The sequence below is a fragment of the Myotis daubentonii genome, chromosome 11, assembly GCF_963259705.1.
Source record: "Myotis daubentonii chromosome 11, mMyoDau2.1, whole genome shotgun sequence".
NCBI lineage: Eukaryota > Metazoa > Chordata > Mammalia > Chiroptera > Vespertilionidae > Myotis > Myotis daubentonii.
In genome coordinates, this window is record NC_081850.1 from 57,489,289 (window position 1) to 57,506,053 (window position 16,765).

Below are 16,765 nucleotides of genomic sequence, written 5' to 3' on the forward strand. Positions count from 1 at the left end.
ACTCCATCCTTACTCCTGGGTTTTCCCACATTTAGACAACATATCTCAGCACTTACTATGTGCTGGATGCTGGAGAGAAAAACACACAAAAGGAAGTAAAAAAAAATAGCTCCAGCTTTCAAGGAAGAGGAAGCATAATATAGTATTTAGCTAATCGTGATGCAATCTGATTAATTGGTATAATTGTAGGGCAGATCAAGTGCCAATAGCACAGACATGTAAGTGATTTTTTTTTTCTTCCTCTGGGGGATTGGAGCAGGTGATCTCTGAGATATTTTTTTTAAAAATGAGTAGTCTTTTACCAGATAGGGAAGGATAGAAAGGACATTCCAGGCGGAGGAAATTTGTGAGATTGCCCAATGAATTAGGGTAACTATAAGCCATGTGGGTAGAGCACATGGCACTGGAGTGTGGATACAGAGATGAACAGCAACTGGGTGACACTAACAACTAATGTCATGGAGTTAGTGTTTGGATACAAATATGCCCAGGTTGCTCTTGTAAGCACAAAGGGATTAGACATCATCTACAGGAGGGAAAGAAGGTCAAAAAGGTTTCTTAGGGAGGTTGAGGTGAGCTGAGTCTTAAAGGACAAGGAGTAGAGAAGGACTTTCTAGGCAGGAAAAACTATGTAAGAGTTGGAAGTAGTTCTGTGGGCTGCAGTGAGAGATGTGGATTTTTAGCTCCATGGCATAGCAAACCATCAGGCCAGAGAGAGAGTCAGAGATCAAGTATGAATGGAAATATCCCAAGCAAAAGAGCTTCAGTTTTATCCAAAAGGCTAGGAGAGAGTTCAAAAGTTGGGAAAGTTTGGGATGATAAGGTTTGCATTATGGAAAGAAAGCGGTGACTACTGTGTGGAGGATGGATTGGAGGTGGTGAGACTGGAGGCAAGGAGCTTATTGTGGAAATATAGGTGTGAAATGATGAGGATGGAGGCAGTGGGGGTGGAGCAAAAGAGCTATGAGTGGGAGACAAGTGAGAAAAGAATCCTGCTAATCTAAGAAGGGCCTCCTTCTGTGTGCTCCTATCCTACCCCCTACTTCCTCAGCATTCACTTGTGTAGCTCACTTCCCTGTATTTTGCTCACAGCTGCACCTCCAGCATTCATCACAGGCTTGCTACAGGGTAGAAATTCAATAAATATTTGTTGAATGAATGATTAAATCAGTGAATGAGGAAGTCCAGTCATGAAGTGATGATTCCTGCATAAGAATACTGGGTGGCCCGGTTAATAATGCGGATTTTTTTCAATAGATGGAGTTACACATATGTTGATATATATGCGATTTGATATGTATGCTATTTTGTTGTATTGACAACAAGCTTCAAAACTTTACATGTCAAATTTTCTGAAGGTGTTAATATCAGATATTTTTACACTTAAAAATGTCAAATTTCGTGTCAAAAAAAGAACATTTGTGGTAAGTTTTAACTCATTATTTTGAAGAGAAGTGTTGCTGAAAGTTATCGTATACTTTGGGAAGCTTATGGTGAACATGCTCCATCTCAAGATACTTGGGAACGCTGGTTTAAATGCTTTGAAAGTGATGATTTCTATGTGAAAGACAAAAAACGTCCAGGTCCACCGAAAAAGTTTGAAGACCAAAAATTACAAGCATTATTGGGTGAAGATGCGTGTCAAATTCAAAAATAACTTGCAGGAAGATTAAACGTTGCTCAGCAAACAGTTTTCGATTGTTTACAAGCAATGGGAAAGATTTTTAAAGGCAGGAAAATGGGTGCCACATCAACTGAACAAAAGACAAATGGAAAACTGAAAAGTCATCAGTAAAATGTTGCTTCAACGGCATGAAAGAAAGTCTTTTTTTGCATCAAATTGTGACTGGTGATGAAAAGTGGATTTAATTTGAGAATCCCAAACGCACAAAATCCGCATTATTAACCGGTTAAAAATTAATCTGCATTATTAACGGGGTCACCTAGTATTCTTATGCAGGAATCACCTAGTAGTAGACTTCCGTTTGTCCAAGGTGATCAACCTTTGGGAAGTCAGTGACAAAATGATCCAAGGAGACTACCTCCATAAGGAACTGTCCTGTGAAGTGCCAATAAGAAAGCAGCATTGTGACATCACATTTTTATATTTAAAAAATTATATTGTCAGTCCAACTTTGTGCAATTCTTCATTCGTAGTAGGCTGTTAGTAAATGTGAGTCCCTTTCTCTTTCCTGCTGATTTGTTAGGATTTTCTGATCCCATGTACTTTGCTCTAACTTTTAAGATAATCTTGGGCCAGGGAGTTTGTAAGCCCCATGGTCTCATATTATAGAGCTCATAGCATCTTGGAATCCTAGGATGAGGGCCTGACCACCCACATTCCAGTCATAATCATGCAGCCCTAGGGATTGAATCCCTTACTAACCAAACCCACATATACTGAGTCACAATCTTAAAAATCCTTAAAATCCCAATAAGCAATGTTAGAATGGACAAAAACATGAGACTTTGTTTTCAGGTTGACTACAGGGGGTGAAAGAGGAGTTGTCAAAGGTAGCACTTGGGTTTGACCTTTGGTAGCTGGATGAATGGTGGACAAAGAATGGGGGAGGGAGGTGAGCTCAGAGGAGTGAAAGGCTTAGTGCTGTTTTGTAGAAATTGATTTTGGGGTGATACTGGAACATCTGGAAGGCACATAGCATAGATCCCAGTGCGTAGTGATTTCATGGTAAATGCCAACTATTATTTTCTTTAAGGGAGAGGATGGAGAGAGCAGGAAACCATGAAGCCAAAGATTAAGTCTTAGCATTTTGCAAAATTTAGGAACTAGGAGAAAAACAACTATCATAGAATACTTAGACAAGAAGGGAAAGAATTGGTGTGAAAACAAAAGCCTAAGAGAATCATGAGATGTGGTGGTCAGACCTCACTGAACGCATCTGATGTGTGGGTCAGGCCTTGTGTGAGGGCCCACGTGTGGAACCTTGTTTAATCCCTATGCCACCTGAGGTTCCCTTCTCCCCTTGACAGCTGAGGTGCCTGAGACAGAGATTCCATTAGCTGATCCACAGTTACCAAGCCAGTAAGTAGCAGAATGAGGTCTCAACACCCATTTTAATAATCTTACAAACTATGTCCTCTCATCCGAGGCATAAATTACCAGGATGATTTTAAGTGCAGAGATGTTGAAAGGACAGAAAGTAGAGAACTGAAAAAAGACAATGACAAGTTCACTGGTGACTATTAAGAAAGTAATTTCAGTCCAGCAGCATGCTCAGAAGCTGTATTTCAGGGAGTTCAGTGGGGAATGGGAGCTGAGGAAATCCAGGTGAGGTGTTCCTATCAGTCATTTATGATGTCTGCTGAAGGAAAGAGTTATGGGGCCAAAGGGAGGAGGTTCAGTGAGCCTCGACTGCAGTGATTATCAGGGGGTAACAGATGGAAAGAGCTGGTGTCTATGGAGAAGCGAGAGCATGAGAGAAGAGACAGGGGAAGAGGGAGACCTCTTTCCAAGAATATGGAAAGATGGATTTGAAGACCGATAGGGGGAATGCTCTTCTCCCCCAAAACTAAATTACTGAGCTGCTTACTGGTGCCCAGAGAATTCAGTTCCTTGAGTGCTCTGGGAACTGAAGCAGTCTCTGCGTGCTGTACTTTAAGGGTGTCCCTGGGGCATGCAGGATGATAAACTTAGTTTGTGTAGCACAGTGACCAAGAACACAGACTCTGGAGTTAGACTGTGTATAAATTTTGATTGTGCCACTTATCAACTGCGTGACTTTGAGCACACGATTTACTTCTCTGTGTTTCAGATTACTCCTGCTCTTATGATGGAGATAACCATCTTAACCCATTGCCTACAGTTGTGAGGACTAGATGAGTTAATATGTGTGCAGCTTGGCAGAGAGTGCGTGCTCAATAAATAGTAGGTATTATGTGTGACAGCAGTGAGGTGAAAAACACCAAGCTTTGACTTTATGCTCCAGACTCTAGAGATTGTGTGTTTCCTCATTGGTTTAAAAATATTTTGGTTGGTTATAAATATCTGGCTGTAATCCTATCTTCCTAAGGGCAGGAATTAAACCAACAGACATGAATATGACAGGAGCAGACCAGGTCTACCATCATACGTCTAGGTGGAGGAGACGCATGCTGCGTGTGTCTACCCAAAACAACAACAAACGTTTGCTTGCTTTGAGGCTGGTCCTCACATTATTCAGGCTCATGGGCATCACACAACAGCTACTTAGCAAATTGTTTTTAGGGAAGTGACTACGTGTATTAATTACAGCGCTTCTTTGCTACCGAGGGACGTAAACTCTACGTTTACAGCATTTGGGGGGAATTAAAAATCTCCCTTGTTCATGGAAATGTTTGTGGTGTTTTAGAAAATAGAAGCCTAGTGGTATGGAAGCCCTGTTATCTAGCCAGTTGACAAAAGGGCAGTGACTGGAACCGAGGTCTGACCAGTGCTCTTTGCATTACATTCTGCCAAATACTCTTTTTTATTGTTCTGCAATCAAAGACTGATTTTTTTGTTTTGTTTTGTTTCATTGATCCTATTTGTGCTTCAGCCATACTAAACTCATAGTTTTCCAACTGAGGTATTTGTTTTTGCCTTCAGGTCTTTGGCCATGCTGTTCTCTCTCTCTGGAATGCCATCCTTCCTAAGCTTAACTCCACTAGTCCTTTTGGTCAAAGACATTTTTCAGGGAAAAGCGTCCTGACCTTTTAGCATTAGGGTTGGCTTCCTTTTTCGTGTGTGTTTCTGTAGTCCTCCACTTTGTATTTTTAGCACCTAACAAAGTGCTTTTCACATAATAATTGCTCAGCAAACACTTTGGATTGAATGACTGCCTAAGCAAATGACTTATTCTTTTGAGTCATTCCTAATGCCCCTATAATGCGACTTTATGTTATAGAAAATCAGCATTTTCAAGTTCAAAGCTTTACTGGAAGTTTTAGTATCAGACTTCCAAGTGAAACCAGATGGGTAGACTGAGAACTAGAGAGGCTGGGTGATTTGCCCAGGGCCATGTAGCTAAATAGGGTGAGAACTGGGGCCAGAACCCCAGTTCCTGATTTCAAGTGCAGGGCCACCCAGGGCCAGGATCAGAGTGAGCTGAGGGAGGCAGCGTCCTGAAAGTCAGGGTTGGTTCCTATCTTTATTTAAAATGTTGATGTTTTGTTCACCTTGGGTATTTTTGCATTAATTTTGATTTTTTTAAACATTGTGTTAGACATATTGTTTATATTGATTACTGAGTTTTTGACATCCCTTTAAATTTTGTGCCTGGATGCAAATGCTTGACTCTCCTCACACTGGTCCCACCCAGCTCTGTTCTTTCCAACACTGGTGTAAGAATGCAGTTACACTGTGTATGGCATGGGCCCTAATTGAAAATAACAAAGGAAACACCATTCGACACGGTGGTGTGAGCTGTTAATAAACAGTTTCATGACCTGGCTGACCTGCTAATTAGTACACATATTCACAGTATAAAAGGCCAAGAGGAAAAAAATAAAAGTTGAATAAAAGCGCTATCTATTACCTGTCTATCTATTCATACATCTCAGGGCTAATGGACATTGTAGAGATTGTCTTCATTTGTAAGTATATGTATGCTGTTTATACATATACTATATTTTTTTAGTTTTTTAAGATCCAAGATGGAAAAAGAAGGAAATTATTCTACCCATCAGCTTGGCTAGTCTTGACTTATGGCACTACTGGCCTGTTTTGAAGATTTGAGGTCAGAAGTTAAAAACAAGCAAGCAAGCGATCAAACAAACAAACAAAAGCTTGGTGTTTCTGCCCCAAAATAGGAAAGCAAGAAAAATAGCATTGATGGAAAGGAGGAAGAGATATAAATGGAGGACATTTTAAGGAGGAATCTATCTACTAAGTAGCATCCAAGGCACAACTGTCAAGTATAGAAGGGACTTTACATATATTATTTCCTTAATTTCTTTGGCATGCTTTAATGGGCATGAGTGTCTCCATTCTCCAGCTGAGCAAACCAGACCTTGGAAAGGTGCGTTAGCTTACCCAAGCTCTCAAACTAGAGCTTGAGTCAAACCCAGGTCTGGGTGTAAAACCTTTACTCATCCCACTTAATCCTTCTGCTTCTCAGATCACCGCATTACCTTCCGCTCTCACCACATCCTTAGGTGCAGGACTTCGGGGGCGTGTCTGGGTTCGATGGATGGGAAGTAGCAGTTAGCTCCTCTCCAGCCATTATTTTCTCTCCCTACGCTACATTTATCTTTTCCCATTCATCAATAACAGCAGAAAGCAGAAATGCATACACGTAGGAAATAAATACCCCTTTGTGCGAATGTCATAAATTTTGATGCGACACGAATGCACAGATTTTACATTGCCTCCATTATGCTAGAAGGGCCTTTTTCTTTAGGCATTATGGCCTTGAGTGTGCTAGAAATGCTCCCAGACACAGACTGAAGAAAAGGTGGTCATAATTACTGGAGCATATCTGTCACGATGAGGGGGTAATGTGTTTGCACGGTTGACGGTCAAGGGCTTCTAGGGTGCTCTTTCTATTGATGTTCCTGATGAATAGCATGGAGCAGTGACCCCCAGTCTCCCAACATTTAAAATTCAATAATATCCATAATCAAGTGCAATCGGATATAATTAACAGGAAATAAAATCTGGCTGAGAGTAATGCTGTTCAGTTCACAGCTCTACAAGCTGAGAATGCTTTCTCATTATTCCCATTTCCAGGCCTGGCTAGCTGTCGCTTCCATGTAAACCCCCACGCTCAAATGCTATAATAATCAGCCCGCAGCCTTTTCTCTTGAGGGTCACAGGAACTGAAAAAAAAAGAAAAGAAAAAAAAGTAAGACCTTTTCATTCACACTTGTATTCACTGGAAAAAACATTGTCTCTCTGTGTGTGTTTTTTCTCAGTGTAAAAGCAAAACAGTATCTCTAGGTTTGAGGAAATCCTTGGGGTTTAGTTTTTACCATGGGCTGACATATAACATGTGGCACAAACAATTCCTGGCCTGGCTAGTTTGGAACAATTAGAGTAATTTTGCAATAAAAAAATGAATTAATCCCATTATATATGCACTCCAATGTTGTACAAATGCAGATGTAATGAAGCACATGGTGTAAAAGTCAAGATCAGTCATATTGCTGCTGTAACTTCTTTCCCAGAAAACGACTCTCAATTGTTTTGTGTACGTTCCTTCAACATTTTTGATCCATTAACAGTTATATATCTTATTATATTTTCTTTTTTTTAAGGTGGGAATATACTTTACATATTATTTTACTGTGTACGTTTAGTTACAATTTTAAATGAAAGCAATTTCTTCAGATTAGTAAGCATTTGGTAAATATTAGGATGAATGCTACTTTCCATCCTAAAATAGAGCTCAGCTGACATACCCTAGGGCCTTTGGCCATCTGTCCTCCTGTATATTTTGTAGATACCATCAATGAACAATTTTCTGAGCTCCTCCTAGGAGCCACCTACCATACCCTGTGCTTTTCAGGAGGTCACATTCTAGCAAGAGATAAAGTAATGAGAGGATTTAATTTGAACCCAATGAATAGCAACAGCTGTAAATTCTTCTTGATTCGCAGAATTGCTGCAAGGGATAATCTATTCCAATTGTTTTATTTTTCCAGACGAGAATTGAGGTCCATCGGGGTTAAGCGACTTGTCCAGGGTCCCACAGCTGGTGATTGGAGAGGCTGAGATGACAGGCTGGTTTTCAGCCTGTTATTAAGTCAGTGCTGATTCCATTATACCTGCCTGCGAAACAACCCTCACATCTGGAAGAGGGAACTAGGGAATTCACTTTCCAACACTAGTTTAAGCAATGAATCCCTAGCAGATTGAAACTTACACCTTTTTTTTTTTTTTTTAAGAGAGCGAGAGAGAAACATTGATGTGTTGTTTCCCTAAATGCATTCATTGGTTGCTTCTTGTATGTGCCCTGATGAGAGATCGAACCTGCTACCTGGACATCTCAGGAAGACACTCTAACTAACTGAGCTTCCCAGCCAAGGCAAAACTTATGGTTTATGTAAACATTTTCACCTACAAGTTGCTCCAGAGATTGCCTCCCTGTCCTCATACCCCTCTGTGCCCATGTAAGCTCTGCCCAAGCTCCATCTTCCCCTCCTCCCTGGCTTGATAGTCTCCAGATTTAATAACTCTTTGAAGTTAGCAACAATCTGACCACAATGTTGAGAAGAGATGGTGCTCACATTGCCTAGGGAGGGTGTTCTGTAAACCTACTTACAGAGATTATTTTTCAGTTTGCTTCTTGCCATCTTGAACCTGAAGGAATGATTTCCACAATAAATGTGTTTTACCTGCCAACTTTAACCAAGGCATGAACCCTTCCTGACATTAACTGATGACTTTTCTCCCTGATGGAAGCATAAGTAAAGCCCTGATTCTTAAATACTCTAATTGTCTTTTCCTGCTGTGGAGGCAGGATCCTGTGGTGTGTGACAGCGTGGACTGTGGAGTCAGATGGAGCTGAGTTCCAGTCCCAGCTCTGCCATTCACTGGCACTTCGATGTCAGGCCAATCCCTTGGTCTTTCTAAGTCTGAGATCTAAGTGTAGGTGGAGATAATAAAAGGACCCCTCCCCACAACCGAGATTTTGTAAGGAATAAATAACTTATTTGCCTTAATACAGAGTTGAGAATATAAGGACTAAGGAAATTGAAGCAATTATTATTCATTACTTATGATATACACATGACATATAGCTGATATAGCTCTTAGAACCACTTGGATGTCAAGCTTTAAAGTACTGGATTTATTAAAAAAATAGAGATTCAAGTTAATAAAAATTAAATAAAATGAAATACTGGGTTATTTCCCCTTTCTTCCATAACATTTTAATCTCCTCTTCTTTTTGGAAATTAATGTTTAAACCTGAAATTATGTCTCATTATCCTGGAAACCTCTCAAAATTTGTGGGGCTTTGTCAGAATATCACCTACAGTTGCTGCTGACCCATGCATGAACCATGGAATCCAGAAGCATAGCAAGAAGTGGGTAATGGCGGGATTTGATTATACATTGAAGCTTTGCTTTAAAGAATAAATCTCAGCCCTCTTTCTCTGCATAATTGTACTTTCACGAAAATGCTTTGGAACGGATGAAAATGTATGCCTTTCTCAAACATTAAGTCAATGTTATTAATTCCAATTGGTTTAGTGCATGCTTTAAGTCTCATTTTCCTTGGTTGTACTGGTAGGTTCCCTAGATTCCACTCATTTGCATAGAATCTTCTTCCTCTTGTTCTTCCAGCAACATGTACAGACCACCCAAAGGATGCTTTCTGTCAGGAATTTTTCTGGCCTACCACATCCATTAGTAGCAAAGAGAAATATCTACACACCAACAGTTTTACTCAATTTTTTCTCCCAGGTACGAGATCCCCACTTCCCTCCTAACCCCCACCCAAAAAATAATAGTAAGTTACTTTTAAGGTAGATTTAGCTTTTAAGTAAACCTGCTTCAGAGCATCTAGAACTATAGGAAGAAACTTGAGCTCTCTTCTTTTTTCTCAAAAGTAATTCTGAATTATTTCTTAACTAGAGGCCCGGTGCACAAAAATTTGTGCACTGGGGGGCAGGGGGAAATCCATCAGCCCGGCCTATGCCCTCTTGCAGTCTGGGACCCCTCGGAGGATGTCCACCTGCTGGCTTAGGCCCTCTCCCTGGGGGATCGGCCCAAGCTGGCAGTCAGACATCCCTCTGGCATCCTGGCAGCCTGGCAGCCCTCGGGGGATGTCCATTTACCAGCAGGGAGCAGACCCAAGCTGCAGTCGGACATCCTTAGTGCTGCTGAGGAGGCGGGAGAGACTCCCACCACCACCGCTGTGCTGGCAGCCATCAGCCTGGCTTGTGGCTGAGCAGAGCTCCCCCTGTGGGAGTGCACTGACCACCAGGGGACAGCTCCTGCATTGAGCACCTGCCCCCTGGTTGTCAATGTGTGTCATAGTGACCAGTCATTCCCAGTCGTTCTGCTGTTAGGATCAATTTGCATATTACCCTTTTATTATATAGGACTAGAGGTCTGGTGCACAAAATTCGTGCAGGGGGTGGTCCCTTTGGTTGAGCCTGCACCCTCTCCAATCCAGGATCCCTTGGGGGATGTCAGACATCCCTCTCACAATCCTGGACTGCTGGCTCCTATTCATTCACCTTCCTGTCTGCCAGATCACCCCTTACTGTTCCCCCCGCCATGGCCTGGTCACCCCCAACTGCCCCCCTCTGCCAGCCTGGTCACCCCTAACTGCCTCCTCCTGCCGGCCTGGTCATTCCCAACTGCCCCTCTGCCAGCCTAATCACCCCCAACTCTCCCTCTACTGGCCAGGTTGCCCCCAACTGCCCCTCCCAACTGCCCCCCCCCCCCCGCGCCAGCCTGGTCACCCCACACAGCCTGCTCTTCAGTTGTTTGGTCATTACTCACTAAGCCCCCTGCCGACATGGTCACCCCATGCAGCCTGCTTGTTCAGTCGTTTGGTCATCCCTCACTAACCCCCCTGCCAGCCTGGTCACTCCATGCAGCCTGCTTATTCAGTTGTTTTATCGTCCCTCACTAACCCCCTGCCGGCCTGGTCGCCCCGTGCAGCCTGCTTGTTCAGTCATTTTGTGATTTCTCACTAACCCCCCTGCCGGCCTGGTTGTAGGCAGCCATCTTGTGAGGGCATGAGGGTTAATTTGCATATTACCTCTTTATTATATAGGATTTGGGTTTAATGACTATAACTTAAGTGATTATGCTTTTGAACAAAAGGATGTTTTATCAAATTATAATTACCTGGGAAAATTATAATTACCTGGGCAATCTGTATATATAAAAGCCAAGTGACCGGAATGATGGAACGACCTGACAACTGGTCGCTATGACATGCACTGTGGCAGCCCCCCCAACCTCCTGACTCCCTACCCCCTGGCCAGCCTGGCCCCCAATCGGCCCCCACCACCCCGATCGGGGGTGGGGCCAGCCGGCCAACCTCCTGTGTCCCCTCCCCACTGCCCGCCTGGCCCTGACCGGCCCCCATCGGGGCAGGTCGGCCGGTCCCTACCCATGCATGAATTCGTGCACCAGGCTTCTAGTATTTTATAAATGAAGGTTATTTAAATATTGTTAAAATGTGAATGAAAAAGAATGATTGTTTTGTTGTTATAGAAGATGAAACACAGAATTGACTGTAATAATTGTTCTGTATGGGCTTTACTCAGGGTAGTTTCTCCTCTGACAGTTTTTCAGTCTTCTACCCCCTTTCTCCAGAGTCCCTTTCTTCACATTTATTTTTCTTGCGGATTGTAGACAGCCACTGCTGCTAATCCTTAGTGCATGACTCCCAACCCTCCTCCAGGTAACTTTGAAGCCCATACCCACCCCCAGCACTTGAAAGAGAACATAAAGATCATTTGGAAGTGGGGGGATGTAGTAGAAAGGATGAGACTTCAATGAAAAGGTGTGAGTTTGAGCCTTGACTACATTACTTATGCACTGCGTGACCTGAGAGTTTCCTTAACCTCTCTAGATTTAAGTGCTTCATTTGTAAAATGTGGACCAGAGTAATTCATAAAGAATCATTCTAAAATTCTGCAAAAATGCTCATTTATTAATACATTATTATTAATTCAGCATCATTGTTCTATAGAAAATGTAATTCATAAAGAATCATTCTAAAATTCTGCAAAAGTGCTCATTTATTAATACACCATTACTAATTCAGCAGCATCATTGTTCTATAGAAAATGAAGGGAGATGAAGTAATTATTCCAGGAATGCAAGGCTCAAGTTTTTACTGTTCACTTCACAATTGAAATTCAAAGCATGTCGGATGAATCAGATGGAAATGCCTGTGTTGGTTGCAGATATAAATCACCCTGGGATCAGATGTGTTTCTCTTTGATGTGACTGGGAAGTGTTCTCTGGTAAACAGAGTGCATGCTCAGCATTCATACAGGAATCACTTTACCTAATTTGCCCAAAATTACTTACCTAAAGCTATTGAGTTTTATGGTTACTGTGTTCCTGTTTTAATATGAAGTGTGTCTGAGATTACCCAGAGGAGCTGAGAAGGCTCTCAGCCTTGATTTTAAAACTGTAGGTGGGTGGAGAGTGGGGCTGCCTACAAAGGAAAATGAAGAGGTCAGAGGGAGGAGGGGTCTGAACTGGTCCAGAAAGAACCACTTAATACGAACCTAAAATAGAAGGATAGGGCCTGCCATATAGGGCTGGGTGGGTTTGAAAGCATCAAATTCAATAAAGAAATAAAGGTCCCATGCCCTTTATATCTGTAGAGTTGGAGAAACCAAAACCATTTGGATGAAAATCACCAGAAAAATTCAAGTGGATGAATAGGCAAAACCTGGAGAGGCTGATTGAGGTCTTCATGGCAGGCAACAGTTGAAACTGGACACATTGCTTTTCTTTGATTGTTAGACATATTTGAGTATGCAGCAAATATTTATTGAATGGGTAAATGAATGGAAGAGTAAGTGAATGAGTAAGTGAGCTAAAGGAGTCATGAATGAATGGAATTACCCTGAGCTTCTGAGAGTTGAAAGCTAGATGCCAAATGGAGCAACTTAATTGGGCAAAGGATAGGGGAGAGTGAGGCAAAAATATGCTGGGTTAGAGATTTCGAATGATTGCTCTTAACAAATGCATTTTCGCTAGATGGTGTCAGTTGAGAGGCTTGCCCCAGAGCTGTGTAGGCAATAAGCTATTATGCCACCTAATACGTAAGGAGTTTGTGATAGCCTGGTTGGTGTGGCTCAGTGGTTGAGCACCAACCTATGAAGGAGGAGGTCACAGTTCGATTCCTGGTGAGGGCACATGCCCAGGTTGTGGGCTCCATCTTCAGTGGGGGCATGCAGGAGGCAGCTGACAGATGATTCTCTCTCATTGATGTTTCTATCTCTCTTTCTCCCTCTCCTTCCTTTCTGAAATCAGTAAAAATATACTTATAAAAAAATAGTTTGTGATATCCTTATCCTGCCCCAGAGATATACATAGTATAGAATGAGATGAGTGTGTAGGTAATTATCAGTTCTTCTTTGTTGGCTTTAACCTGGGCAAGATATTTAACGTTTCTGACTTTCAAGCTCCTCATCGAAAAGTGGGTCAGTAACATCTACCTCATATGATTATTGTAAGGAATGTCTAAGCTGTTTCTAAATCTCCTTCTTAATAAGTGTCAGTTGCCTTCTCTTTTATTTACTCTTATATCGGCAACACCATTTAGATACAGACATGTTGAAAATGAACAAAGGATCGTAACTTCTTCCAACGTTCAGAAATGCGTATTACCTAACCAACACTGACTTACTCCTACAATGTCCGACATGTGCATTCTTAAGCATGTTTGTGTTTATAAATGCACTAGATTGAGGGCCTGCTAAACACAGATTTCACCTGATCAGTAGCTCCATATGGACTTCACCCAAGATAGCTTCTCCTTTGACATTTTTCCATTCTTCTGCCCTTTTTCTATGAGCTACCTTTCTTTTGCATATCTTTTTATCTACTCTCTTGACCATTTTAGACAGCCCTTGCTGCTGACCCCTAAGGCGTCCCTCCCTCTCCCTCAGACAACTTTGAAGTCCCTATCTCCTCCCCGATCAATAGGAGAATTACCAAATTCCATGTTTTTCTTTTTCATCATCTGCCCCCATTTGCCATCTCTCTTATGCTAATCAGAGCCAACGAAACCCCCATTTTCTCTCTTAACTTTTTCTGAACACTTAGTTCCTTTAGTTTATTCTTGCTGTTACTGTTCTTACAAATCTTATAATTTATTGTAATGCATTTATCTTGGTTATGTGTCCCTTTTAGCATGTAGTCTTTAAATTGGAGCTTATTGAAACCCAATCTTGTGTAGTCATACTGTCCTGTCTAGATAACTCACCTTTCCTTCCCCAGAAGAATCATTTATCGTTTTTGAGTCATATTTTCACTCTCGAGTCTCCCTCCCCCCACCCCACATACATACACCTAGTCCTTTTAAACATTTCTAGAGTTTTAGATTAAGGGATATTACTCCTTTCTTCTCTGCAGTTCTTGAAATATTTGTCATTGGCTATCATGAACTCTCATGTTCCTATTTTAAGGATGTTTCCCTCACTCCACAAAGCTATTCATCAGAATAAGTTACAGAGTCGTCCACCTAATGGCTTCATCTGCTCCTTGAGAAATGAAATCACAAACAGAGTGAATTTAAGTGTGTATCTGAGCACTGGGTAAATCCAGTTCTCATTTATCCAGTGTATCTTCCATCCCTGCTCTGCCTCACCCTGCTGTCCATGCTATGGTTTATATCAGGAGCACACCATTTATTTTCTTCATTAGCCCAAGCAGTGTCCATTATGCTCTTACAAAGTTATCATTTTACTGTCTCTCTCCTTTTACTTTTTTTAGCCCCATTTTAGGTTGTAGCCAGCACTCCCAAGTCTGAACCATGTGATTTCCTCATCATTTGATGCTCAGTATTTGTGCTTTAAAAAAATATGTCTTGTATGCATGCATATAAGCATAACCAATGGACACAAGACACTGGGGGGTAGGGGAGGCCAGGGGAATATCAAGGGGGGAAAAAAGGAGACATATGTAATACTCTTTGTAATACTTTAAGCAATAAAACAAAATATTAAAAAATAAAATATTTAAAAAAATATGTGTTTGAATGATTATTGGCGAGGATGTGGACAAAAGGAAACCCTCATGCACTGTTGGTGTAAATGCAGATTGATGGTGTCACTATGAAAAACAGTTTGGAGGTTTCTCAAAAAATAAAAAATGGAACTGTTTTATGATCCAGCAATTCTACTTCTGAGTATATATTTGAAGAAACCCAAAACACTGATTCTAAAGAATATATGCACCCCTATGTTTATTGCAGTGCTATTTACAATAGCCAAGATACGGAAGCAACCCAAATACCCATCAGTACACAATAAAGAAGTGGTGATACATATGTATAATGGAATATTACTTGGCCATAAAAGTGAATGAAATAAGTCAATCAAAGAAAGACAAATACCATATGATTTCACTTATATGTGGAATCTAAAGGACAAAATAAATGGGCAAACAAAATAGATACAGACTCACAGATACAGAGAACAGACTTATGATTGCCGGAGGGTAAGGGTGGCTGGGTGACAAAGGTGAAGGGATTAGGAAGTACAGATTGGTAGTTACAAAATAGTCATGAGGATATAAAGTGCAGTGTAGGGAATATAGTCAATAATATTGTAATAAATATGTATGGTGCCAGGTGGGTACTGGAAATATCGGGGGGGAACACTTTGTAAAGTGATAATCATATACACTTTGTAAAGTATATGATTATCCAACCACTATGCTATACACCCAAAACTAATACAAGATAATGAATGTAAAATATAAATAAAATCAACTTAATTTTCTTTAAAAATATGTTTATAATGGTCATGCTATAGATTAAAAAAATAAATTCTGTCTCTAAATACATCTGTGACTAGTTTTCCTTGAATGCCCTCCTATCTTTGAGCAACCCTTCCATTTCTTTTCTTCTTGCCCCTGTTGATTAGTTCTGTGTTTCTTTTTCTAAGACTGCTGGTTTGGCTAACGTTACTAAGATATTTAGGAACTGAATTTTTATTGTGGAGGGAGGTGCTTTAGCTTAGATAAATCTTATGATTTCCTCAAATTGTACCATATTGGTAGGTGGGCACCCAGCCTATTTCATAAAAGAAACTCAATTAGTATTTGTAGATTGACTGAATGACTGAATCTCCTGCTCCTTCATTCCATTTGCCATATTCAGAAGCCACTTGGCCCAATTTCATTCTTTGTGTCTTGAGAACTGTGTCAGGAGAAATGTGCCAGAGAAACAAGTCCATAAATAGATCATTGCTCAGAGGGAGAAATGCCAAATGGCCTTGTTCTGGATCCAAGAAAACATCGGGGCTCCTGAAAAGCAAAATGAAAAATGACAACTGAGTTTACCATTTTATTGGGAAGACAAAACACATAGCCATAAGACAGACTGCATGATCCTGAGCTAGTGAGTGTTCAGATACACCAGGTCTGCCCTGAGCTAATTGAAAGCCACAGGGGTCCTAGGGCCCTTCCTGTAAACTTCTTAGTGAGTCATATATCCTATAAAGTATCAGAGAAGAACACAAGGCTTTGGGTTGCGAGACTGTCCTGCTAAAACGGTCATAATGAGATAGTGAATAAACCAGATATCCCTTTTTAGGAAAAGGTTTATTTTTTTAAGGTAAACTGTGAAGATTGATGCGATGTTGTTTCACTGCAGGGAGATTCTTAGAAGTATTGATTTTATAATAGGAAATATGCATATACCCTAATGCATTTGCATTACATGCTCATACTTCAATAGCCACAAATCCTCAGAGGCCAGCAGAGATTTTGATTCAGTCATTGTCTAAAGAGTGGCCATTCATTAGAACATGTATGATGAAGCCTTGAAAGACAGGAGTACACGTGGCATACAGTGGGTTAATAAACGTGCTATCAAAGAGCACTACAAAATGATGAGAAATAGACAATAATAAAACAAGCAAAGGTACAAATAAGAAACTCATAAAAGGTAAAATGCAAATAGGCAAGAATCATACAAAGGGAAGTTCAACTTCACTAGTAGGTAGAAAAAAGCCAAAAAGAAAAGATACCATTTTATAGCCATTAGATTGGTTAAAAATATTTTTTTAATAATTTGTATTGTCTAAAGTTTTACATATGTCTCCTTTTTCCCCACGTGACCCTCCCCCCCCC